The sequence below is a fragment of the Protopterus annectens genome, chromosome 7.part0, assembly GCF_019279795.1.
Source record: "Protopterus annectens isolate FY-2018-M chromosome 7.part0, PAN1.0, whole genome shotgun sequence".
Taxonomy (NCBI): domain Eukaryota; kingdom Metazoa; phylum Chordata; order Ceratodontiformes; family Protopteridae; genus Protopterus; species Protopterus annectens.
This window is the reverse complement of record NC_056739.1, coordinates 896354457-896382213: the sequence shown is the minus strand read 5'-3', so window position 1 is coordinate 896382213 and position 27757 is coordinate 896354457.

Sequence of the window (27757 nt, the reverse complement as noted above, 5' to 3'; positions counted from 1 at the left end):
GGGACTATGTGATGAGTGTGGTGTGGTGCAAGTGTTTACCTTTGTCTCTTGACTGTCAAGTTCAGTCTTTGTTGGAGAGAGCTTTACCTCCAGTTTGGCTAGATAAGTGCATCTCTCACAGTTTGTAGTGTTGGGTGGTAGGAGGAGAGGATTGTATGTCTACATGGGGGAATTGCAACATTTCCCCAAGATGCCCAGATTCATCAGATAGACAGGACAGAACACTGGGAGCTGACCCTTGGACATGCCTGAATAAAAAAACTATTTTCCTCTAGACAAGTGAGGAAAGTGAGTACAAGAGCTGTTTTTCTCTAAGCAAATAAGGAAAGTAAGTACAAAAACTGTTTTCCTCTAGATAATGAGGAAGGTTGAGTGCTGTAGTAATTTGTAGCTTATTTAGTGCTTACAACAAGTTCTGAAAAAGTACAAAGCACAAATAAGTAAATTCAAGTGCTAAAACTAAGAATCTGTATCTGAACTAGACTAGTTACAGAAAAGAAACAAGTGCAAATGCCAGCTTTTAAATCAGAAATTTGAGAGAGATGGAAAATTGCCCTAACGGCCAATAACTACAATTTCTGGTCCTGAAACCACTCCTTATGTGGTAGATAGGTCACTTAGTGCTTACCACTGCCACTGATGAGCTAGAAGGCTTCCCTCCAACACACAAAGGCTTGGTGGGCCTCAGTAGCTTACAAACAGTCCTGGATACAACAAATCTGTATCTGGACTAGACTAGTTACAGGAAGGGGTGGAGGGAACAAGTGCAAATGCGGGCTTTTTAATCAGGAAGTTGAGAGAGAGAGATGGAAAAACTTCCCAAACAGCCAGTAAGCACAATTTCTGGGCCAGAAACCATTCCTTATGTGGTAGATCGGTTACCTAGTGCTTACCACTCCCATTGATAAGCTAGCAGGCTTCCCTCCAACACAGACAGGCTTGGGGGGGCTCAGAAGCTTACAACCTGGATATACCAAATCTGTATCTGGAGTAGACTAGTTACAGGAAAAGCAAGAAACAAGCATACTTTTTTTTGTTACAGTTAAGCAGAACACAAGGAGATTCTAGCAAAGTTTATTTATTTGTAAAGGAAAGGGAGAGAGGAGAAGCAGAAGATAATTCAAGGTTAGGAAACAAAGTGGGCTGGCCTTCTCAAATGTTCTCTCTGTAGTAGGTAGAATGAGCTAATGTCACTAGACTGGGAGGAGTGTCCCAGATCAAATTTATAGTAGGGGCGGGCAGCTGCAAAGACACCAACAAGGAGGAAGGGTGGGGAGCAATACTACAGCTGCTAGCCTACACTCTTTTAGACAGTAAACACTACTGGAATGTTTACCACAGTAGAAGAATAGGAGTGAGCCACAAAAGGCACAAAAGGAAAGTTTGTAAACAGATAAATGAGAAAGGAGACTCTACAGAATGCTTTTATCTGCAAACAAATCAGTTGTATGATACACTCCTTGGCAGGAAATCAGAACAAACAAACAGGTACTTACCAAGTACAGAAAATTTCCCGTTAATACTTTCCACACAATGAAACTAGCTAAAAAGCTTTACAAACAGTGTAACTGTAAAAACCTTATTTATCAGGCCCTGTAAGGCAGACAATTTTAGTTTAAATGTGCAGATTAGTTAATAGTCATAAAATACAGTAAAAAGTATGCAGCAGGCAATAAAAAGTGCTATATATAAATTGCTGGAAGCAATAACTAGTAAAAATAAGCAAAAAAAAAAAAAACAGGATACATATTGTTGTAGCTCAGATCATAGTTGTAGTCAATGACCCTCCTCCACTCGGCTCAGTGTGTATAGACAGAAGTCCTCCCTGAGTTAGGGCTTAAATACCAGAAGATACAACCTTAAACAACTTTTTTTAAAAAAAGCTCAAAAAAAACAATGAGTGCTTACACCAAGGTCTAGACCATCCAGCCTCCAGCAGCCAATCAACACAATCCTGCCACGAAGGTAAATAAAGGCTTCTGCTAATTCAAGATGGCCTGGTCATGTGCTCAGAACAACCACTGCAAAAACAAACAGGCTCAGAGACAGCAAATCTGAACTGGGACAGTACTACAGCTACTAGCCTACACTCTTTTAGACAGTAAACACTAATGAAATTTTTATCACAGCAGAAGAACAGCAGTGAGCTGTAACTCTGTTCTTCTCACTTGGTGGTAATATGCTGTGAACGTATCAAATGAAGCCAACAAAAACTATGCTTCAAAGTGTTTTATGTTAATATTACACAACTTAAACCTATCTATAAATAATTGCTAAATCAACAGTACTAGCTTATAGTTCTTGCTCTATATATGAGTTTGTTTATGTGTGTGTCATTAAACTTGGATCTTTAAAGTCTGCAATTTATTCTTAGTGTACTTCAAACTAATGATATGCAATGCTATTTGAAGATCATAAGTGTGTTTGAGAGTTTAACACTGCATTAAAATTAGATAGTAGAAGTAGTAGCAAATGTCAGTATAACCCAAAAAATACATTCTGGATATATTTTTTCATTTACTTTGTAATATTTAATCCATGTGTCCTTTTCTCTCTCTCTATAGCTGTATAAATACTTGGTTTAATACTTGTCTTTGTTTTGTAGTCACTTTACATTGATAGGTGGTTACCTGTAATTTTGTGGTAATAGTAGTCTCAGTTTGTTGGATTTGATACAACAAGTTATAGTGTAATCTTCTCTTTATTGGTCTGCATGTATTAGTTTTCTGGGGGAGATGTCTAAGATTGTCTAAAAGTAATCAGAGAATAGATTTACTATGGTGACTAGTTTAGATATATGCTCGCAGTGTCAACACACTTTCATTTTATAGCGAGAATATCTTTGTAGATACGTTAGAGTCGTAAAATAGCTGTATTTCAGGAGTTCCCAATGACTATTCTATTAGTAAAATCAATTCTGTTCTATGTATATGGATCAAATACATACATTTGATTTGTCAACAGATAAGGGTGTTATGCATGCCAAGTAAACAATAATTTTTGTTTTCCTCGGTTTTTATGTGCATGCTGATTTTTAGGTGTGTCGCAGCAGAAGTTTCGCAGCATTAAATGTGGCTATTCAGAACTGTGGAAGCTTTTGAAGTAGTTGTGCTTATCAAACTAGGAACAAGTTACATGTATTAAAATGTTATGTTGTTTTCATACTTGAAGTTGATCAAAACTGAATTAAGTATTTTAGTTTAAAATTTTTGATATATCTGCTAGACATGTTAGAGGATGCAGGATGGAAGATCTGTATGAGATGTTAAAGAATCCTAATCAATGTACATTGGTAACTACAAATTAGATAATATCACAGATTGTTTACAGGGATTTACATACTTAATGGAGAGTTTGAGTTTCAGTGTAATAGATCTGATTAAAGCAATCAGTATAGGTTGTAATTAATATTAAAATGTTTGCAATATTGAACATTTTTCTTTAAAGCTACACAGTAACGAGTTAGGGTATGAAAAGTGATAGTTTAAGTTAAATTAATGTTCTGTTTCTGTCTCCTTTTTGTATCCCATTTTTCTTAAATGAGGTTATTTATAAAGTTCACATGAGAGGGCTGATGCTTGAACCCACTTTTTTCATATGATCTTGATTAGTGGTAGATTGCAGATTATATTATTAGAATATTATTAGGTTTTAGAGGTTTGCATTTCATTCATATTTTGGTCCTTTTAAGAAAGTAGTTAAGTTAGGCCCAGGGAATTTGGGCAAGAGTTCTCTGTTTACCTTTCTTTCTTTGTGTATTCATTAAATATGACTGTAAGAATTTGGAGGGACTTTATTTTGGAAACTGTTTTGTATTCTCTTCTGTTAATTGTTGTGTGTTATCATCGACTCTTAAGGGCATACAGATCTGTGCTAGGGGGAAGTAGCCTGCATTCAGGAAGTACATATGTTTACCGAACAGTGACTAGGAATTTAAAAGAAAAGGATTTAATTTGTGATTACATCAAGACATTCCAGGAACAAAGCAGTGTATCTGTAATTGTCAGAAGACTTGCATACTGGCATCGTGTTATTAGGTTATGATCTAAAGTATACGTACAGTTTAGTTGGAAATCACCGTTTGATAAACCGCTGTTATTAGTGAATATATATGGACTTTGTTCAGGTCAAGTGTATTTTAGCAATGTTAATTTCTAATCTTTTATAGAGGTTTCATGGTATTATTTTATTATTGCAGGTGACTAGAACTGAGTCTCAAACTAGTGTTAGACAGGACAACGAGATATAGTTGTTTAGACCCTTACATCTTTGGCATTAACAGAAAGTTTTAGTTTTCAAACACTTTTAGAAATGTATTTCTGATAACCAGCAATTTAAATGTTTTTCTGTGTGCCTAAGTCATGGCATAGAATGGATTTTTCTTATGTCCAATAAGATCTTTTCAGCACGTACACAGTCTAAGACCGAACCAAGCTATTTTGCACACTATATTTTCCAGATTTCTTTGAGTGACGAAAGCAGTGAAAGTATTTATCTTTTGTTATTACATTGGTTTGCTTTTTGCCATCCACGTGGTTTATTATATAGTTTACTGCTAATTTTTAAATACAGGTGGTGGTTTTCATTTTTGTTTTTTTATTCTCTATACATATTTAACAGAAGACCTTAACAGAATGGTTTATTTAAGAAAAAAAAAAAATTAATCAGAAACTTAATTCTTCCCCGCTCAAATTATTTGTATATGACAAATATGTTAGAGGGGGGTCTATATTAGAAGCATGAAACTGCTTTTGAGCGAACACGTAAAGAGCGACACATATTCATCGAACTGCATTTAAGCAATTCGATGAATATGTCCCAGAGCAAGGAGGTAGTTGGCCAACTACACGGAGTTGCCCTTTCCTTCACTATAGTGCGATCTCGGAGTTGGTATATTTAGTTGGGTGGGGTGTGGGGGGCACAGCCCCCTACCCGATAATGATTTTTAATTTTTATTTTTTCTGAATGGCCACGTGAATTTTTTCACTAGGACAAAATTTGATTATGTTGGCCATTCAGTATTTACAGGTTTTGCATGTTATGTGTCGACTTTTATGTAGTCGCACATATGCGCTTTCGTTTTGATATAGACCCGTTAGATGGCCATATTTATAATATGATAAATGAAGTGTTAGATGACTGTTTTTCCTTAGATATCAGGTGTGCATGTTTTTAGAGGCCATTTAATCAGCAAAAGTGCTCAGTGTAAGGCATTTCATTATCTAAAATTGCAGGATCTTAAAATCATTTAAGGAACTTGAGTTTCAGGATCAGAAAAAATAAACTATAGAATGTTTAAATATGTTGGCCAGTTAGCAGTTAACATGGTTTGAAGCAAAAAAGGAATCAGCTTTTAGTGAAGCTCTCTGGATCTTTATTCTTCAAAAATCTGCATTTACCATAAATACTATTATGCAGCATGTTTAATAGGCGTGGATAAACAAGACATACTCATCATTTTCTCTAAACATTTTCAGGATTTTTACAGAATAACATTGTGGTTTCCCAAGAAGATGTTGAAAGCTTTCTTGATGCCTTAAAATGTCTAGGCATACCTTTTCAAAATTTTAAAATACTTAAAGAGCTAGTTATGATATAAAACATTAGAAATGATATTGGATGTTTGAAAATTAGAAGACATCATGCCCCAATGGGTTTTCTTTATTTTTAATGATCATTTTCTAAACATATTGCCACCTTTTCTTAAGCTATGCACATATATTTGAAGAAACTGTATTTAAGATAGCTACCTTAATCAAACGCAGCCTTAATTCATAAATCTATTAGGTCAGGTAAATTATGGGTCTTTTGCCCTAATTGTTCCAGATGTGAAAGTCTGTATAGCACTCCTAGCTAATAAAATCAGATCAGCGATTTCAGAAATGTCTCCTTTACAATTATGGATTTGTGCTGACCAGCCAAATACAAGATCTAATAGCTTGGAATCATTTTATTTATTTATTTTACATTTGTTGACCGGGCTAGTCTAACTGGATACATGTCCATTTTCAGTAGAGGCCCGGGGAGATAAGCTCCAACATTAAGGTAATGTAACAGGACTACAAATGAAAATTCAAAAGTATAAATTATTACATAAGAATTAATGCATTTACAGCAAAAGGTGTAGTCTAATGTAGTCAAATAGCTTCAAACAGCAAAGATTAAAAATGGTAAAACATTTAAATCAAAGTAGGTTTATGTTAGCATAGAAGGAACAAACAACAAAAGAGAAGGATAAGTGAGGGTGTTGACTAAGCAGTAGTATGAGTAGTATATACAAGAGGTATAACGTTTGGCAATAGTTGGACAAAAAAAAAGTGGGGAGGGGGTGAAGGTATCTGTCTAGTTATGTTAGAATAGCTTTGCGTGAAATGTTATAGGTAGCATAAGTACTAACACAGACACTATCAGGAGGAGGTGAGGGATTTTAGAAAAGTGAAGAGTAAGTTTCATGAAGTAAGAAGGAAATAAGAAAACTGCAATATTGACTATGAATAGGATGAATTTGCACCCTAGTGGGTAATAGAGGGGGGAAAAGGAAGTATGCTAAATGGTTGGTGTTAATCTGGGTTAGTACTTGGGCATAACCAATGTTCTTTAAGGTGTAGTTTTAGCTGGTGTTTGAAAAGTGATAAGGATGAAAGTAATTGTAGGTTGCTGGGGTGTTTGTTCCAACTCTTACCCACAGAATTTGAAAAGAGGGAGTCCCCGGCTTTATTAAGAGATTTCTGGGTGGTTACTTGTAATTTATTTGCTGAACGTAAGGTATTAAGATTTCTATAAGGAGTGGCAATGCTACAAAGAATAGGAGTCCTATCGGTGTGAAAGAGAATCTTATGGGTAATTGTAAGTTGCTGAAATAGTAGCTGGTTTTGGAGTTCTCAAGCCAGCCTAAATTGTTTGAGGTTTAAACATGATGGGTTCTGTATGGTGAACATGTAGCAAATCTGGCAATATTGTTGTAGGAGGTTGCTTGTTTGTTTAGGTTAGTTTTGGAAAGATTTGTAAAGATAGATGAAGCATAGAGGAGAGTAGAGATCAGGTGGGTATGGGCAATGGTGGTTTTGGCCACAGGAGTGTTAATATGTGTGTCAAAGTTGAGATTGTAATCTGTTGTTACTCCTAAGTGCTTGGTGGTTGGATCAGGTGTAATTATAGTACCATTGCTGGATTTGACAGATATATTGGAGGGGACTTCTGTGTAGGAGTGAAAACAAGTAACTTGTTTTTTTGGCGTTTAGTAGGAGGCAACGTTGCAAAAATTATTTTTCAACTGAGTTAAATATTGACTGTGTGATAGCTTGGAGCTCGGCAGATGAGGTGGCAGAACACACTAGTGTGGAATCATCTGCATATTGTATGCAGGTAGATTGTGGAATATTTAGCTGTAAGTCATTAATAAAGATAGAGAAGAGGAGAGGTCTCAGGATGGAGCCTTGTGGGACCCCCAAGAGTAATAGGAAGAAGAGTAGAAAGGTTATTGTCCCAGAGAACAGCTTGCTGTCTGTTTTCTAGGTAGGACTTAAACCACTGTAATACCTTTGTGTTGAGTGAGTATTGTTCTAGTATTTGTAGTAGTAATTGATGGTTCACCATATCAAAGGCTTTTGATAGGTCTATAAACAGAGCGGTAGAAAGCCTATTATAGTTGCGATGCTTGTTGATGCAGTCAGAGAAGGATAGTAGGGCGGTAGTAGTACTATGGAAAGGCCTAAAACCATGTTGACAGTCTGCTAGAAGGTTATATTGGAGAAGGTGATCATGTAGCTGGTGGTGGATACATTTTTCCATTATTTTGTCTAGAGGGGAGCGCAGGGCTTTGGGACGATAGTTAGATATTTCGGTTGAGTTACCACTCATATGAAGAGGAATTATATGTGAAATTTTCCAGAGAGATGGGATAGAACCTTCGGTAATAGTTCTATTGATTAGTATGGAAATAGGATAGGAGAGAACTTTAGCTGCAATTTGGAGGTATTCCTCTCGTAAGAGATCAGCTGATGGGGTACATGGTTTAAGTTTCGTAAGTAAGGTGTGGATGAAAGATGTAGAGACTGGATTTAGTTGAAAGGTGTAGGGGGTTTGCTAGTCATGGAGAATGGGAGGTTTGGGGTAACAAGAGGTAAGGAATTTGTGAGAGACTGTACAGTTTCTGTAAAGGAGGTATTGAAGGTGTCAGCAATCTCCGTAGGTGTGCTTAAGGAAAGTGCTGAAGGAGTTGGAGTCTTGGAGTGTCCTGGATGTAAAAGTCTGTTAATAGCTGTCCAAAATGTTTGGGGAGGTTTGTTGATGCCTGTCTTGGAGTTTAAGGTAGTAGTTTTTTTTATCAAGGAGTATAGATTTCTTTGTGGTGTTTCTATGCTGTTTGTAGTTCTGGTGATCAATTGGGCTTTTAGTACATCTCCATTTAGAACAGATCTTATTTCTTACTAGGATTTTTTGTCTTGTCTCTTTGAGAGCCAAGGTGCTGCTTTGCATCTGGTTCTAATAGATCGACTAGGGGCATGGTATTCCAGTATTTGTAAAAATTTGGAGTTAAAATAGGATACTGCTTCATCAAGGGAGAGTTGTTTTAAGGGAGACCAATCACAGGCTTCAAGCTTTTTTTGGAAATTTGTAGCATTAAAGTGTTTTCTGTTTCTTATAGTTTTAAAAATAGGTTGTTTAAAGAAGAAGGTTTTATGCCTAATTATAAAGGTGAGTGAATGGTCGCTAATATCATCAGATAGGGTGTCTGCTATATTAGTGAGGGGATGGTTTCTTACTAAGATCCAATCTAAGGTACTCTCTTTGTTAGTAGGCTTATGGATTCTGGTTGGGGTTTAATTAAACAATAATTAAGTAATTTCTTCCATTTATAATTTTAGTAGATGCATCTAACCCATTAGAATAAGTAGACAACATTTTTAAAATTTAATTTAAATATTTCTACACTTTTTTTTAATCAGTATTAGTTACATGAAGAAATTATGCAGTAATTTATCTATATTATCAGTGGTTATCAGAAAGTGGTCGCCCAGACATGTTTTAAGAGAGGCCTAAGAATGTTTGGAAATCCGGTATGTTTGTGTCTTTCAGCTTTTCCCGATTAGGGGTCGCCACAGCGGAACTCCGGTCCGCTAATGATTGGTAGTTGATTTTTACGTGCCGAGTTACCAGCCCTGATGCACAACCATCAACGAAGGTACACCCATTCACGCATGTCTCCATGCAGATGACGCTCTAGCTGAGAATCGAACCGGACAGCGTCTTACTGTGAGGCAACAACGCTACCGCAGCACCACCACCGCGGGTGTTTGGAAATCCGGTATACTTCAATTTATTCAGTATTCATTTTACTTTTCCCCACCCTAAATGCAGAAACTTAATAGTCAGTGAATACTTGTATTTATTGTAAATCAGTAGTGGAAAATAATTTAGAAAGACCTTGATTATTTCAGATAGTGGAGTGTGTTTTGGGTTTCAAATTTTTGTACAGAGCAGCAGTTGCCTTTTTTATGTTGGTGACCAAAGCTACTCTCTGATGTCTAGGGTAAGCTTAGTAACTTTTCTAGTGCTCGAGTGAGGCATACTGTGATGAAATCTGGGAACCCATGATTATATATTATTGGGTTTAGAATTAAATGTGGGACCAGAGAAGGGTTCATTATTGATACTGAAACACTATTTTGTATTTAAACAAAACAAATCTGATACTCATTAGTACATAATGTGTAAGTACTTCTCACAGCATTCACCACTGATGTTCTGATGTCAAATAAGTATCATAAAAGTAAATTAAATTTGTGAAAAAGGTGTTTTCCTTTGTATGGTAGTTACTGTAATTGAAGGGTGACAGTATTTCCCCATGAGCATAACTGTAGGTTTGAAATAGCTTGGGGTTACAATTATTTAAGATAATTACATTTTATTTATAAAAGGTGAAGAACTCCTGGAATGTTAAAATTGGATTAACAAGCTAGGATATTTCCTATTTTTATTAATGCCTCATTTTAGAATATTTAAAATGTAAATATTCAAGGGTATCCAGTCAGAAATAAGTAAGACCTTTACAAGCCTAGCCAAAAAAATGCTATTTAAAAGTTGCCTCTAGCTAAAAACTAGCTCAGGCTGGAACCTGTCACACTAACAGCAGGAACATACAGCTGGTACCACCAAATGTTTCTGCACTCTCAACTGATTTCTTATGACAGACTGCTTACCCCACCTTTGCTGGAGTCTGAGTTCCAAGTTTTAAGATCTATTCTCTTAGAGTGGCAGCATGAAAGTTACCTAGAATTTTTCATTATCTTTAAAACAAGAATCATGGAAATTGATTATGGAAGCTTATGGAGAAATTACAAAAAAAAAAATTATTGTAACAAATTTTTCTCAGTTGTAAAACGTTCATGGCCTGTAGACCGTTAATTAATTCTTTTTTTTTTTTTAGATTTTTATTGAACATTTGTAATGAAAGAAGTGTTGCAATATTTTCAATCAGTTACTGATTCTCTTAATATTTCCTTTGGTAATAAATAGTAATTGCTCAAGATTTCCCTTTACAGGATGATTTTGGTGTGTTCGATTTTTAAAGACCTGTTGATAACATTAAACATATTATACATCCATTATTTACAAATGGGACATATGGCCTCTGTTAACATAATATTAAGGTATATAATTGGAGACTTAAGAGATTTAGAGAGAGAGTTGAGAAAGGCTGTGACTTTAGCCCTCAAAAATAAGAGACTTGTGTCAGCTTTATACGAAAGTATCCTATAAATCAATTTTATAAATATTTGTATCTTTCATTATCATGTGTTAACACCAATGTCCTACTTGAGACCCTCCAGTTTGTCAATTTTGGAGGTTCATTCCTTAGCACCATTTATGTCCACCTTGGGAACTTCAGTGCCAGCAGATGTGGGGATCAGCCTTTGAGGTTATGGAGAGGTTGAGTGCTTCTCCCCTGAGAGCATCTCCATGGCACCCAACTGTGTCAGCTCCACCACCCAGACAGACTGCAATCTTTGTCTCAGCCCATTTGTTTATGTCCCAAGATTGGATCGCAACAGATGGTCTCAAGAAAACCTGCACAGGTTTAGTCAAAGTTCTCTGAGGGGTCAGATTCCCCCAATGTTTGTTTCCATAAGAAAGACTTGCAAGAGGAGACAATGTAGACTGTCTACTTCTGATACTGATTTGGATGGCTGAGAGGGTTCCTCCAATCCCTTCCAGATGACACCATATTTGACAAAATCCTATAATTGATGCAGCAGTGGGAATCATGGCCCACAGATCCACCCGATGAGGATGTGTTTTTGGGGGCCTATTGTACTGCACCCGCTACCTCCTGAGTGATCTCTCCTGCCAACTGTCTAATAGATTTGGACATCAGGAGGGCGTGGCAAGAACATGACTGTTGGCAAGTCATTTTCAGGAAACCTGATTAAATTCTCTGGCCAAAAAAGATAGGCAACACTGGTTTGAGAGACCTATGGTTGATTATTTAATCATAGCAGTGGCCACTAAAAGAAAACTTTCCAGTAATGCAGCTACTGTCCGTTCAACCAGTAAGGAGTCCAAAACAATGGACAGAATGGGGAGGCAGGCATACAAGTCTAGTCCCTTTGTCCGCTGCATAAAATGATGCCACTCCTATTAACCTCTTTTAAACAATGCCACTTAAATGAACCACTTCCAAAGAGTGTAGCAGAACAAGCTTTAGACCCTTTGAGGAAGCTGTCCATATCAGAATCTAGTAACCAGAAATCACATTGGACAGAGTTTTAAACATCAGTTCAGAACCCTGCCCTTTTAACTTAATATAGCCCCTCTGGGTGTTAACCAGGTGCATGCCGATAAGGATCCAAGTGTTCCTCTACTTAGATGATTAGCTCCTCTTTGCTATGACCAGAGAATCCCTTATCAAAGCCAAAGACAACTTTTGGCAGCTGTGCCTATCCTTAGGGTCTATATTAGAACAATGAACTTTCAAAATTTCGAGTGTTCTAATATCGAACCCTTTTAATCGAAAATTTAAAACATCTAACATGCAGAACAGCCAATTTTTTCCTAGAGAAAAAATTTGCTGTTCCAAAACAAATACACACAACACAAGCTCAGCAAACAAATGGCAATCCACACACATACATCTAAACTCTTGCACTTAACCCTACACTAAACTATACATACACCACTAACTATCCACTTACCTTAACCCAAACCCTAACCCTAAGGTCCGTCACTATCACACAATCACCTCACCCGCACCCTAACCCTCACGTCCACACAATTGCACACTTATCTGACCCGTGCCCTAACCCTAACCCACCCTGACCCTCACATCCACACAATCACACACTTACCTTTACCTGACCTGTAACTTTCCACCACAGCGCTGAAAATACTGAAGCAGCAGAAATGGACAACCGAATTCTTTCCCTAGGAAAAAATTTGGTTTTCTGTTTCTTCGATATTTTCAACGTTTGCTGAAAATGGGTCGATATTAGAATATTCAAAATTTTGAAAGTTTGGTGTTCGAATAAATTTCAAAAAATCAAATCTTCAGCCAACTGAATCCATTCTGTTGTCAGATACCATGTGGATACCACAGAGAGTGCAGCATGTCTCCCATCTGAACAAAAACCTCACCTAACAAAGTACCCATGGATTTTTGATCCTTGTTTGGATCTTCTGTCTCAACTGTCTGGACAGATTTCTCCTCTGTATTTGCCCAAACTCAAATCGACCACTTAGATTTCTCCCATTCCTTCAGTGTCCAAAAACCCTTCACTCTTGAGATTCATTCTCATAGTTTACTCTTGAGATTCATTCTCATACTTTCTACCTCCCAAAAAGAATCCACTCACTGTACAAAAGCAAATAGGTTCATAGTTGATTACTAGGCTAATGACCCCAGGGGACCCTTTTAAGCCTAGCCCTGCTTCACAGGTATGAATTAAACCCTGTACCATGGGGTATGTAAGGTAAATGCCTTAACTATTTTGGCAACCCCCAAACCTGCAGAAAACATATGTCAGATTAAAAGTCCAATGTGCTACCAACTGAACTATCCATTTTTTCAGTTTGGAAAGCTTCTCAGATGCTGGCCCTTGTTCTTCTTCATTTCCTGAAATTCTCCCATTTCTTTCACATTTGTTTGATTCAGGCTGTAGTTACTCTCCTAGTAATGCTCAACTGGCATCTTGTAAAGAGTTTGACTCGCATTCCATAGTTCTTCTTAAATTGTGTAAAACCTTTTGAAAAGGTACTTTCCTACTGCACCTACTAAAGAATCGGTTCTTTCTTGACACCTTTAATTTTTTTTTTGGAAGCATTTGTGTTGATGTGAGGTATTGCCAGCTATGCCAGGAGAAGTAGGGCAGTGGATGTCTATAACATATGCCAGCATAGCTAGCTGGAGTTTTGTAAAGAATTTTGTCATTTGTATATCAAACTGATTAGTAAAGCTGCTTGTGTTAAAAATGTACCAACACTGGGTCCTGCTGGAGAGAAAAGAAATACACCAGTATGTCAGACTGTATTGTAACTGTTGAAATTGATGTATTGTAATAGAGGATACTTGAAGAGAATAAGTTAATCTCAGTGCAACTAACTTTGAAAAATAGCCCAACATTAAATTACCTGGTTTAGGCCATAAAGATTGTATCTTACAGTCTTGATTGCAGCCAGAGACAAAATGTTTGTGAAAACCAGAACTAGGAATCCTACTGTATTGTCCTTAGGGGTGAACTAATTGCTACCGTGGAAGGTTTTGAAATGGTTTTATAGCTTCCAGATGCTATAACACATCTTAGCAAAGTTCTGTGTTGTGTATTATGACACATATGTGCTAGATTCCGGTTCAGTTTCTAGTAAAGGGGGTAGTGTGGGAATCAGAAGTCAGATGACCAGATGTATGTGATGCCATTCTGTAATCCAGCACTGAAATGGATTCTTTAATGCCAGAAGAGACAGAAGTCTCGGGCACTCTGTTTGTGAAACCTGACAAGGAAGACCACACATGTCATCTTGCCTTGCTCTAGCGACTGGTCTAGGAAACAGTAATTCTTTAGATGACTCAGGAAAATATAGTGAGATTAGTTAAGTATTTTTCTGTATTTTGAGAACCTTTCCATTTGTGTTATTTTTAATATTTCATGTGATTGAAACTCTGGTGTTTATTGTAAATAGATATTTAGTATTTTCCAGAAGTCGTCGTATTCATATGCTGCAGTATTCATAACATGGGGGAGTCTGCCTCTGGCTGACTTATACGTCCATGCAGTATACAAATGTCTAATGCAACTGTGAGGTATGTGTGACGCCGCACATCAGCTAGCGTACATCAGTCATAAAGAGATGTCTGGTATAAAGTAGACATCAGCACATACCAAGCTCAGAACTTTTCTGCTGCCTTTCCAATCACCTACTTCAGTCGTCGCTCACCAGACAAGTTGCAAATATTGATTCAGATAAGTACTCCATTGGGGTTTTTCCTTAAAATTTTTGGCTACTGTATTGTGCTGTGATTACATGTCAACTAGGAAGGGCAAGTGTCAGTGTGGAAGGCAGATTCCACATAAGGACTCATGATCTCTGCTTGTTTTGCTTGGGCCCAGACAGTGACCATACCACCTGTGCTGTCTGTAAGGCCTTCATACCCCAAACCCTTTGCAGCTGTCTAGCTTCCATGAAATTATATCTTGAGAATCAATGCCTTAAAAGTCTTGAGCGTGATATGGAGGTGGTGTTGGGCCCTTCAAATGAGCCGCAATCTAAAAAGGCCAAGAAGCCACAGCCTGATCTTCCCACTGCCAATGTGGGCCTAGATGTTTGGGTACCGCAGTGGAAGCTGTGAAGGACCATACCAACATATCTGCTTGGGAATTAATGAAAAACCAAAAGGTGACCAGCTGAGTAAAATGAAACACACCACTAGTAACCACACAGCACTGCAGCAGTTCAGCCCAATAAAGGATCACTCCTGTCACAGCACTCCACAGTTTCATGCCAAAAATGTTTAAAAAAGTGTTTAATAAAACGATTTAGCTCTTTCATTTTAGCACATGAAACTTCCTCAGAATAACACATAATCCTAAAATACACACTTATATACACATTCTCAACACTCCATTGGTCAATATTGTTTAAAATAACAGTTTTCCATTGGATAAAAGCTTTCTTCTTGCAACTTTTTTACACCAGTTTTTTTAAAGGACCCATTCCATTTAATCTTTTTATGTGTAATAGTACAAAAAACATGTATATTATCCACTAAAAAAATATATATATATATGTATATATATATATATATATATATATAAAATCCACTAACAAAATGCTAATTATCAATAACACAAGGCTCTCATTTTCAATCTCAGATGTCTGACTTGGGCATAGTGGGGGAGTCATGGCTTGTAATTACTGAAGGCCTATGTAGTATTACCCAAATCATCATGTGGGAGATGTGCCTATGGACGTTGTGGAGTGCAGGCGGATGTCTGGCCCATCCACCTTCCACCACATGGAATCTCCTAAAAAGAATAAATTCCAGACTAAACATGTTTCTCCAGTCTCCCAAGATCAAGCGCCGGATTGGCAGGCCTTTTTCCAAGGACTGTTCTATGCCTTTATGGCCCTACATCAGACCTTGGCTCCCGCTTTCTCTCCTCCTGCATTTCCTCACTCTGCTCCTTAAAGAGGACCTCTGAGGATATTTCCTCAGATGATGAAGCATCAGGAGATGAATCCCTGGCTGCTTCAACCCTAATTTCTTCCCTCTTGGGTTACACCTCACCAGAAGAGGAATCTAATGGTACGACTTCTCCTGGGGAGGATATCTCCTTTCGGGAAACTATTCTGAAGATGAAAGAGTTCTTCAAAAGGGACTGTTGCCAAGTGTCTGACATAAAAGAAGATGTAGTATGACCTCCTATAGATGGACTCTTCCTGTCCATCTGCCATACCCCCTGTCCTACCGGCCTTCTTAGATGCCTTTACAGCTGCTTCTAAGTGCCCTGACTCCCATCCTCCAGCCCCCAAGCACCCAGATAGATTTTATAAGGTGCCTAAGGACTCCAATTTCCTCTTCAATTGCCCCTCTGCAGACCCAGCTACCACATCAGTCTCTGCAAACAATGCATCCAAATTACTGCCTTCTACCTCCTTGCTTCCCTCAGATAAGGATAGTAAAGTCATGGAGAGATTAAGGAAAAATGTATGTACCTCTGCTGCTTTGTCTTTCAGAGCAATTTGTTATCAATCTCGTATGTCAGGATATTCCCTGGCACTCTTATCAGATGCAGGAAAGCTTCTTTCTGAGCTCCCTGATTCTCCTACTGAGGCTACGCTCTCCTCCATTCTATATTCTTTGGCACAGGTTTCAAGGTACTCCATTAAGTGCAGTTATGATGCCATGGAGGCCTCTACTAGGGCAGCTGCATCTGGGTCTGTCCTGAGGAGGTATTCATGACTCAGGCTCCAACCTTTGCCCCTCTGGACAACAAAGCCTTGTTTGGAAACTCAGCTGCAGAACTATTTAAGTATTTACAAGAAAAGGACAAGGAGTTGCAAGATATAAAACATATCTTTGTTTCTACTGTCCCTAGGTTTCAGAGGAATTAGCCTACCAAAACTGCATTTGTCAGAAATCCAGCTAGGCCACCATCTTCCAAAGGTAAGAGGGATTCTGGGAAACAACTCATTTCTATGTCTGCTGCTTTGTCTCCAACTCAGAAACAGCCCTTTTAGGCTAAGCCTGGTAGTCTCTGACTACCCACCTCCAGCCCCATCAACTCCTTTGTCTCTTCTCCTCCGTTTCTCTCCCTGCTTGGAATCAGGTTACCCAGGACTCTTGGATCTTTTCCACCATCCAACAAGGATATCTCATGGTGTGGGGAAGCTTTTCCCTCCTTCTGGGGCATCCACAACCCCAGAAAAAACAAATGGAATTTTTCCCCAGGTCATATCTAGCCTTCTCTCTCAAGGCACTATTCAGGAAGCTCTGCTCTCTCAAGTGGGAAAAGGATTTTACTCCAGGATGTTCCTGGTTCCCAGGAAGGATTGCCCCTGGAGACTCATTCTAGACCTTTCCCATCTAAATACCTTTCTGAAGGTTCCCACCTTTTGTATGTTAACCTTACCCACCATTCTACCACTCATACTTCCCCAGGCCTTTGTGGTGTCATTAGACATCAAAGATGCCTACCTTCATATCCCTATTCACCTCCAGTTAAGTTTTGTAACTTTTCTGTTGCTTCCTCAAATTTTCTGTTATGTGCTTTGACTTTTGGTCCATCTACGGCACCAAGGGTCTTCACAAAATGCTTAGCTCCTGTCATAGCCTACTGCAGATTACAGGGTATACAGATTTTTTTTCTTTATCTAGACGACCTTCTACTCCAGGCCCCATCCCCAGACATCCTTCAGGAGAATCTCTCCTTCACAGTCTTTCTCCTGGAGAATGTAGGTTTCACAATAAACTATCAAAAGTCTACTCTGACCCCTTCACACGACCACATTTTTCTTGGCTGCAGGATTCAAACAGACATGATGCTAGCCTCCTTACCTCCAGAAACGGTCTTATCCCTTACTTTCTATTTCCAGGACCTCTTGCCTCCTCAGTCTCCAACTGCCATGGATTTTCAACGCCTCCTGGGGTTCATGGCCTCAATGATTACCATGCTGCTTTTAGCCAAGTTACACATGAGAAAATTCCAGTGGTTCTTGAGGGTAGTTTGGATGCAACCAAGGGTGCCCGCAGGCAGGTGCAAGGGGGTGAACTTGCACCCCCTGGAATCAGCTGGCTAGTAGATTAATCTTTTAATTAAAAAAAAAAATTTTTTTTTTTTTTTGGTCGTTCTTCTTTAAGAACGTCCTTCAAGTCCAGTCACACAGACGCTTTTGCATCTGTGCGACTGATGTTTTAAGTCTTCATCTTCCGTAACCACGTGTTCATCTTCCGTAACCACGTGAATTTTGAATAACAGCAGAAGAAGTTTGGACTGGAGTTCATGAATAAGACAAACGTACAAATAATAGGTGAGGTTAGCTATTTGCTCTCAAGACAGTGTAGTGGTATCTTTAGATTAAAAGTTACTTTAGGTGTTCTGCTGCTACTCGAACTTTCCTCAGTATAGTTGTGTTTTCCACTTCATTGTTACCATCAGGGTTTTTGTGTCATGCCACACACAACTTTAAGCTTATTTCTGTTGTTAGTTTCATCCTTTTGTTTTACTATGTCCTGGAGCTTGATTGATGTTTCCTAAATTTACTGCTGATTTGTTTTTTTCTCTTTTTCTGTTTGCATTGTTAATTTTATTGTTTTTTCTGTATTTTATCTTTTGAAATTATGGTATTATTTTTGTATTGCTGTTTATTTTTTATTTATTCAGAAATGTTAATATTCTGTTTACACACTACACATCAGTTTGCTGGTTTATCCTTTTGCTGAGACATGGGTTTCTTAATTATAACTAGAACAGATTTCTTGTCATGCCATGTTTAGTACTTCCCTGTCTTCCTGCCAGTATTGATTTTACCTGCAGGAGGCTGAGTGTTGGGAAGAGGTACACAGCTTGTATTCATTATGACTGGCATTTGGGGAATTACTCCAAGCATGGGCCTATTTCAGTGTTATGCAGCTATTCACATGGAGTGAAACATGGTCCATGACCTCATGATATGGTTATGCATCACATACAACTGGATCCCTTTCTTTATCTGCATAAAGAAGCAGGACACCCTTGTACTGTAGTGCTGGACAGAATTCTGTATTATATCTTACTTTTTCTATGATACTGACCAGCTCATTACCATCTAAAGTTGGCTTGTTTCCCACTACTGACTTATTCATGTGATGAGGATCCCATTTGTGTGGTTCCCTAGGAGGATCAGTGTAGCAGAAGAACTGACAATTTCCATTGTTCAGTTGTTGGTCTGAAAAGGTTCTTGGCTGGAGCTGCCATTTCTTTTGAATATGTTATGGGTACAAGAGCAAACTGTTGGTTACTCCTTATCTAGCATGCACTCAGTAGTGCAGGAATGTTCCTTTATGAATTCATGTACTTCCTTGTACCCTTGGTCATGATGTCACACAAATGGCTAATTTTGGGTTAATTCAATATTAGGTTCAATAATAAATCAGTGGTGGCTGTTAAAAAATTCTTTTGTATTATGAATGATTTAGCTTTGTTCAAGTTGTTAATTCCGCTACCACATATATGGTCATATTTTGGTGTTCCCTGTGGGTGTTAAGATCAGTAATCTGGTGAGGAAATGCGTAACACGGTCTGACCATAGCTTTCTTTCATTACAACTGAAGTACCTAAAACAGTATCCACTGACCATTGTCTGGTGTTTTGAAGGAACCTGACTTGTTATGTAGTGATTCTTGTCTTTCAACAGCATTTCAAAAGTTCAGTCCTGGAGATGCTGCTTAGGTGGCCAACGTGTATAACAAGGCCTTGACTTCCTCTATCAGTCTTTTATCCTCATGTCTTGACCTACCTATCTTGTGCAGGTTGAGAAATAGTCTGATTTTCAGGCAGAATGAAGGCAATGGCACAGATGGAGTAGCACAGTAAGCTCCAAGACAGGCTTCTGCTAGATGATCAGTTTATCTGTTAATCAGACTGGGATGTACTGAAAGAAGTTAGTGTTTGTCCCAGGTGATATCTGTGCTGGCAGACTGGCTAGCAGCACTCTTTTAGTTGGTGAGTGGTCTTGGGTACTCAGTCTGTCTTGCTACCCAGAAGTCTTTTTTATCTGAACAGTGCAAGCTTGATTCTTAGCACCTTGCCTTGATTGGATGAAGAGTCAGCCCTAGGATGCTCCCAGGGGCTTCCTATGGTTCTGCAAAGGAATTACTGTCTTGGTCATATCTGATTGCAATGTGCATTATTCATAGTCCTGGTCTTTAGTTGTGAGTAGTGGTAATCTGAGAAGAACAGCTCTACATTGATATGCAAATGTAGTGGTAATCTAAGAAGAACAGCTCTACATTGATATGCAAATGTAGTCAGTGGATGTTGTTGAAGCTGACAACATAATTGCGCAGGTATGTTGGAAAAAAATGTCTACTTAAAGCAAAAGTGTAGATTCCTGAAGATATGCTTTATGTGAATTAAAGCAGGAAGGCTGTTACATGCATAAGGAGCCATGCACATTTGCGTATCACTACGATTCATAGAGATAGCTTAAAAGGTGCCTCATCTGCATGCAAAATGTGTAAAGAACCCTGAATTTACATGAGTAAGTTTAGCAACATCATACCAGCTTGGGATTATTTGAGTTAGCACGCAAATTAATTAAGATACCACAGACATTTTAAAGTAAAAAAAATATTAGAAATATTGCAAATTGTTGGGAATAGTTGAAAAATGAGGTAAGATTATTGAGTTCACTTCATAAAATGTTTGTTTTATTTATATGATGGGCATCTCACAATAATGTAAACTGTTTGTAAATGGGAATGCACTACAGCAGCAGTGTGACTTGCTAGTGATCACTGAGAACATCTTTTACTTTGGTGTCTTTTAGTGATTGCACATACATGGTAGAAATTAGTGATTGAAGTACTGACATGGCAAGGACATTTTGCTCGTTGAACATGTGTCTCTACTAGGAGATTCCTGAGGGTCTCTGACAGTATTTCGATTACAAAATGTTGTAGGAGCAAATGAAAAGTCAGATGTGTTAACAAAATACTTTGTTTTTTAAATGCTTTCTTTAGTATTGTTAATGTGTTCATGATTGTGCAAATATTACTTCAGCACAACTTTACTTGGCTGGACTTTTCTTCTGGATAAAATTATGGGGGTTGTGTGGTAGCTTGCATATTCCAAGGAAATTATTCAACATTGGAGACAATGGAGTTATCTGGAGTACTTGTTGAAAATGCATTAGAAGAGGTTGAAAAAGATGTAGTATTTGTAATCCGTATGATAAAAGGTCTAATAAGTGTAGTAAGCATGACCAAATATTTAAAACAGATTAGTTTTATGAGGAATTTTTCAATAAATACTGGCACATATTTTGATGAGAAAATGTAATATCAGGAAGGTAGTGGGAGAGGACTTTGTATCATCAATAGGAAATCATAGAAATCAAGGAAATTATTATTAATAATAATAATAATAATAATAATAATAATAATATAGTACATTCAGCACAAAGGCTAATTAATGCATTTAAACATGGTTTGTAGACCAGTTGCCATTCTGTACCTAAGAAAAGTGTGTCCCCCAGCCAAAAACATCCCATAAATTTTGTAATTAATTGTTTTTGTACTTGTGGTAGGTGTGTGGCCATGGCTTTCTGTGTCATTGTGGTTAGTTTGTGACTGATGGCGGTAAACTGCAAAAAATAAGTGTCCCGGACGTGCTAAGAAATGTGCAACTGATGCTTGCAGAGCAATAATTTGCTATACTATTAACTCAACTATCTGCAGGTTAGTACCTGTCTACCTCCTGCAAAGATAGTTACTTGATAAAGCACTGTGAGTTTATTGACACCATTTCTGCACCAATGCTCAGAATGACACGAGTCATTATTACTAGTTTGTTTGTTTGTGTCTTTCGGCTTTTCCAGGTTAGGGGGTCGCCACAGCGGAACTCCGGTCTGCTAATGATTGGTAGTTGATTTTTATGTGCCGAGTTACCAGCCCTGACGCACAACCTTCAATGAAGGTACACCCATTCACGCATGTCTCCACGCAGAAAATGCTCTAGCTGAGAATTGAACCAGACAGCGTCTTACTGTGAGGCGACAACACTACCGCAGCACACTAGTATATTTGTTTAGGTCTGTGCAGTGTGCATATGCAGTTTACCCTAAGGTCTTTGGAGGAAGTTATAAGTTATAAAAGTGGAGAAAGTTCACTGGACTCAACAAGCAGCAGCCTAGGGAAGAGGAGCAAGTTAGATTTCTCTTGCATCGTGTCAAAATTGACATCAGAAAGTTAAGGATAAACTAAAAATATGTGCTGAAGGCATTGTCATAAAAGGTGTTGCTGTCTTAAAATCAGAAAGAAGCTGTCCTTGAGCTTAAGGTCCTCCAGTTAGTAATTTGGCAGGGGGGGTCTTTAAAGGCTTAGTAGTAACAGTTTTTAAAGGGAACTTGGAGTGAAGTGAAGGATTTGCATTAGGTTTCATTACATTTAGCATGGTCCAGGGAAAATAAGGATAAGCAAAGACGGACTGCAGACATGTTTTGTAGAAATGCGAATGCATTTTTGTCTGCGTATCCAACGTAGGCAAATTCAATTTGTCACTAGCTGGGTTCTGAATTAGACAAGATCCTTTCAGCTTCAGTCAAGCTAGCCCGTCTTTGATTTAGTAGCTGACTGTTTTTTTTCCTACAAAAAATAAATAGAACTGCACTGCAGTTTGAATTTCAGTCCTATTTGTAGGGTTGAAATTGAGAAATATTTGATGCATGTGAAGTTGCTTGGTAACCTTGCATTTCTTCCATGCTTTGTCCCTGGATTAGATTAATTTTAGCTGGAAGTTGCTGGTGCCTTTAATTCTTCAGTTGGCCACTGTTAGTTATATTGCTGTCTATCTTCTTTGAAGTGCATAATTACATATCTGAAAAAACCACCTGTCCTAGACTGAATTTTTATTTTACTTTATTTGAAATTTGTTTATCAGGAAAGTCCGACTGTGTATAAAACACATTCTCAGTGGTGGCCTGGGGGAGAAAAGCTCCAGTAACTAAACATTTAATACATGTACAGTAATACACAATTTGTAATACAAGTGTGATGACAGAAGAAACAACATTCTGTTCCAGTCAATCACTTCTAGACTGGTTGAAACCAGAGGGTCTCTGGTGAGTGAGACAGAGCATTCTGTATTCAGCCTGTTACATGATCAGAAAGTTTACTGAGCATTGATCAGTTATAGGATTAACCCGACAATTATTCCATAGGATCTGCCTGGGTTGTTAGCAGTAATGATATCTAAGATTGTGTCATTGACAGTCAAAGGGTTAAGTCTATAGTAGGAAGTGACCAATGTTGTCATATAATTTACAAAGGCAAAGTGCAGGAGTTATCAGTACAAACATTGTCTCTGTTTAAGACTGCAGTCTTCCAAAATATAAACTTCTTTTTACAGGTCCAACAGCAAAAGTAAATTCTCAATAAGCGTTTAAGTATTACGGCAAAAAAGGGGGGGATTGTAAACATAACAGATAAAGCCTTTTGTATATCCACCAGCAGACCACTTTAGTACTAGCCAGCTGAATGCACAGTCATCATTTTCAGGGCTTTCTGGTGACTTCTTAACTAAAACATTACTCTGCCACTACTATAAGGCCTGATCGGTCACATATGAAAGCTTGAAAATTACTCCAATTAGATGATTTGGCAAGATGGAAATTGGTTGAAAACATCTTGGTCAGTGCATTCCTCTCTACAAAGGACCTCAAATGTTAACAAGCCCATCAGTCACAGACGCCAACACCTGCAGTCAGCGTGTGAGTATGTAAGACTAATAAGTAGCTGCTATGCTATATCAGCAAAGAATTTAGAAACCAGGAAGCAGTAACTAATACCCAGAAGGAAGGAGGCTTGTTGGAAAAGGCTGTGTAACAAGCTGCTAGTGAAGCTATTGTTTTGGGAGTAATTTACAGAGAGGAGCATAAGTGGGAAGACAGTGTTAGCTCCTGTTGGCTTTCATTAGCATTTGGGGTGATGTTAGGTGGTAGTAATTCTGTGCTCCCATGCACACCAAATGATACAAAGGAAAGTCTGTTATTTTTAATAGTGGCAAAGAGGGAAGGGCTCCTCAAATCATATAGCCACCAAAACTCTCCAGATGTGCATTAGGTGATGGAAATTATGTAAGAAGCCAACACCAGGACCAGCAGCCATAACAAATGAGGTAGCCAACCATGTTGATCCAGATGTGGTCTTGTATCCTTCTGCCTGTAAAATCTGTCAAATAGATTATTCATAAAAAAGGAGTGGGCATTGAAGATGACAAAAACACTTATCAAAAGGACTTATAAAGGTGCAGAGGACAACCGCTAAAGAGAGGAAATCATTGTCATATATTAAGTATCTGGAATAAGGGACTGAACCCAATGTTGATGACTGCCGCTAAGCAAAATTTTTAATTTTAATTTTTTCTGATTGTCTCAGAAACTTTATAGTTCTAAGATTTAGAATGGAGACCTGACTAAACTGTGTAGAGTGCAAAATATACCTTCCTGATAGAAATGCACCACTAAAAATAACATTTCATGGTTTATAAGTGGCAATAGTTAAACACGTATTCCTTTTTGAAGTTTTAAGAGCAGATTTTTGAGTATATTTTAAGTGGTAGCTAGCTGGGTGGTGTATGGGCAAGTGTATGACGTCTGAGCACAAAATATTGAATTCTGGCCACTCTGCTATATACACACACACACACACACACACACACATTTAAAGTTTGAACTAAATTTGTCTGCTAGTAAATTGCCTATGTCAAGGAATTTAAAATCATTTACTATTATTTCTGTGCAGTGCTGCAAATTGTTTCTGAGGTTTCTAACATAGTTAAAGGAGGCTTTCTGGTTGCTCTTCACCTAGTTGGTTATTTTTTACCTCATATCTGGCTTTCATTGATTTGATCAGGGTAACAAGCTCCCTATTAAGTTTAGCAAGAGTGTCTTTAGCATCTTGAGAGTTACATTTATTTTTGCAGGCAATATGTTTTCTTTTATTACAGAGCCTGTTTATATTTGGGTTAGACTAAATGGAATTATTGTTAAATGTGGCTTTCTATTTACTTCAGAGGGGCATAGATGTGTCTATGCAGCTATTTACATGTGCATAGGATTTGACAGTAAAGGATTCCACATAATTCAGGCCATCGCTTAGTTGTAGTAGATTAACCTTAGCATAATATCTGAAAACAGAGGTATTGGAAGATACTTTTGGCTTCAGTCTTCTAATGAATGTGATTGATTTGTGGTCCAGTTTAATCAGGGACGAAGTGGCAGTTGGTGGACACCAAAGTTGACCCATATTGTTAAGGACCAAGTCCAGGATTTTATCACTCTTGTTTGGGTACAGACCAACTGATCCAGATATCCTGTATTGATGAAATCCAGAACTGTCTGGGAATACATACTCAAGGATATACAAGTTTCCCAGTTAATGGAGGAGTAGTTGATCGAAGTCTCCTAGAATAATGGTGTTGGCTTAATGCATAGAGAGGGATGCCATATTAGTTAGGTAGGAGATATGGACTAATGGGGTATATAGACAGGACCTATAGATAGGTATGACACAGTAAAGGAGTTTTGTTAATGCTAAGTTGGATGTAGAGGAATTCCACGTTATTTTCTCACCTAGCAAGTCTGGAGATGAATTGTTCTTTAAGAATATGTAGACACCATCACCTTTTCATCTAAGGTGGTAGGCCTGAACTTGTGGCAGGTATTGAAATTCTGCATTAAAGGAGTGCTGTCATCGGTTTTGAATTAGGTCTCTGTGATGTTGCATATATAGATGTTTTCCAGGGGAAGGAGTGCTTGTTAAGGAGTGGACTTTTTAGCTTAGGCTCTGAAAAGGAAATTGGTTATTTTCTAATTCATGTTGCTATAAAATTCAGTATAAAAACTGTAAACGTTTCTGAATGCAAACACAAAATTTATTAAAGCAGCATCATGGTAGGGAGTACTTCAGTACAGAGAGATTCAACTATATACATTGCCATGAGTTCCTTTATACCTTTCTGTCAAAAAAACAAAAACACCAAGTTCACACAGAGTTTAAAGTTGTTGTAACTTTGACAATATCTATTTATGTACATTGTCAAGGCTGGAATGAGAAAACATTGTAAAAATATGTGGAAAGGACAGTTTGACAAAATCTCTAAGGGAGATAGCATACCCCTCAGCTGTCCAGGTTTTTGCAGATTGTCCAGATGTTTGCCCTATATACTTCCAAAAATTATTGAAGTTGCTAAATAGTTTTAGACATCATATCCTTAAAAAATGCATACCAACACAAATCCTGTTATTCTAGCAATACCAACAGAAATCATGTTTTTCATGAAAGCAATATTTATAATCTGTCCCTAAGAAGGAGAGAGAGAGAGAGAGAGAGAGAGAGACAACAGTCCAGTGTCTGTGCTGTAAAGTGTGAAATAAAAGTTGTAAATGAAATCCAAATATCTGTAATTATTGTAGAAGTAAAGCATAAAACAGTATGCACACTGAGAGATTTGAACAGTGTCTATGACAAATGGGGAGGAATATCCAAGTAATGGCACACTGGAATGGCTGTGTGGGTGGAGGGGACAAGGCTGTGGGGCTCTGGGGTTGCTTGGGTGGGCTCTGGATTTACACCTCCCCTGCAAAAAATCCTGCGGGCTCCCTTGGATGCAACACTCCCATCCTCTGGACTTTATCCCACTCCTGCCCTACCTGAAAAGGGAGTTAGACTGGTGGATATTTCAGGTTGCAAGGAATTCGGGTCTACTCTTACAAGCACCTCTCCCCACTCAGGAATTGTACACGGATGCTTCAGATTTAGGATGGTGTGCAGCACTGGAATCCTGGAAGGTCAGAGACGTCTGGTCTGCAGTCCAAATGAAAGAGAACATCAACATAAAATTAATGAGGGCCTTGATTTTCAGCCTCAAAATCTTCAAGCCTATGCTTTCCTCAGGGGTTCTAAGGTGGTTCACAGATAACGCCACAGTCTTCTTGTATATCAACAAATGGTGTGGGGGGACAAAGTCTTCGCTCCTGTGTAGACTGGCTTTACAGGGCTGGGAGCTGGCCTTGCACAGTCAAGTCTCTCTTCAGGCTGTCTACACACCCTCAAATCAGAATGTTGTGACAGACACACTCAGCAGGTCCATGACTCAGTCTCACAAATGGATGTTACATAGGGATGTGTTTCTGGACCTGGTCGATCGATGGGGTATACCTCAGATCTCTTTGCCCCCCACCCTATGAACAGACAACTTACGAAATTTTGTGCCAGGATCCCACATCACTTGGCATGGAAGGTGGATGCCCTTTCTTTCTCTCGGAAGGGGATATTTCTGTGTGCTTTCTCCCTCTGTCCACTTCTCCAAAAGGTCCTGGTGAAAATCCAGCAGGAGCAACCAAAATCTTGCTGATTACCCCCTTTTGGCCAAGACAGCATTGGTTCCCTTTCCTCTTGCATTTAGCCAAGGGCAGTCACCGCAAGTTACTCCACAGAATGGACCTACTCGCACAGGACAAATGTACTCTAGTACATCCAGAGATGTCAACTCTAAACCTGACTCTGTGGGTGATAGGGTTTTGATTCCCTTCAGCCACCTTTTTTCTGAGGACATGCTTCAAGTTTTGCAGGAGGCCAGAAAATCCACAACTAGGAAATCCTACATTTCCAAATGGAAGATGTGTCCATCTGGTATCTCAAAAAGGATTTATAACCACTGTTAGGACAAGATCACTGGGACATCCACTGTCTGTGTGAATTTATGAAGAGTGGACTGTCTTACTTTTCAGTTAAAACCCATCTTTCTGTTGTGTCTGCATGTCTGTCTATGTCTGCACCTTTAGCTTCTAGGTTGGAAGTTAAACTGTTCTTAAAAGGCATCCCTCACATCAGACCACCAAGGAAACTAGTTCCTCCTGCTTGGGATCTCAATTTTGTTTTGGAGAAACTTACCCTGACCCCATTTGAACCAGAAAGTTCCTTTTCTCTACAACATTGCACCTGGAAAACTGTTCTTCTTGTGGCTGTTACTTCTGCTAGATGGGTAGCTGAGTTACAAGC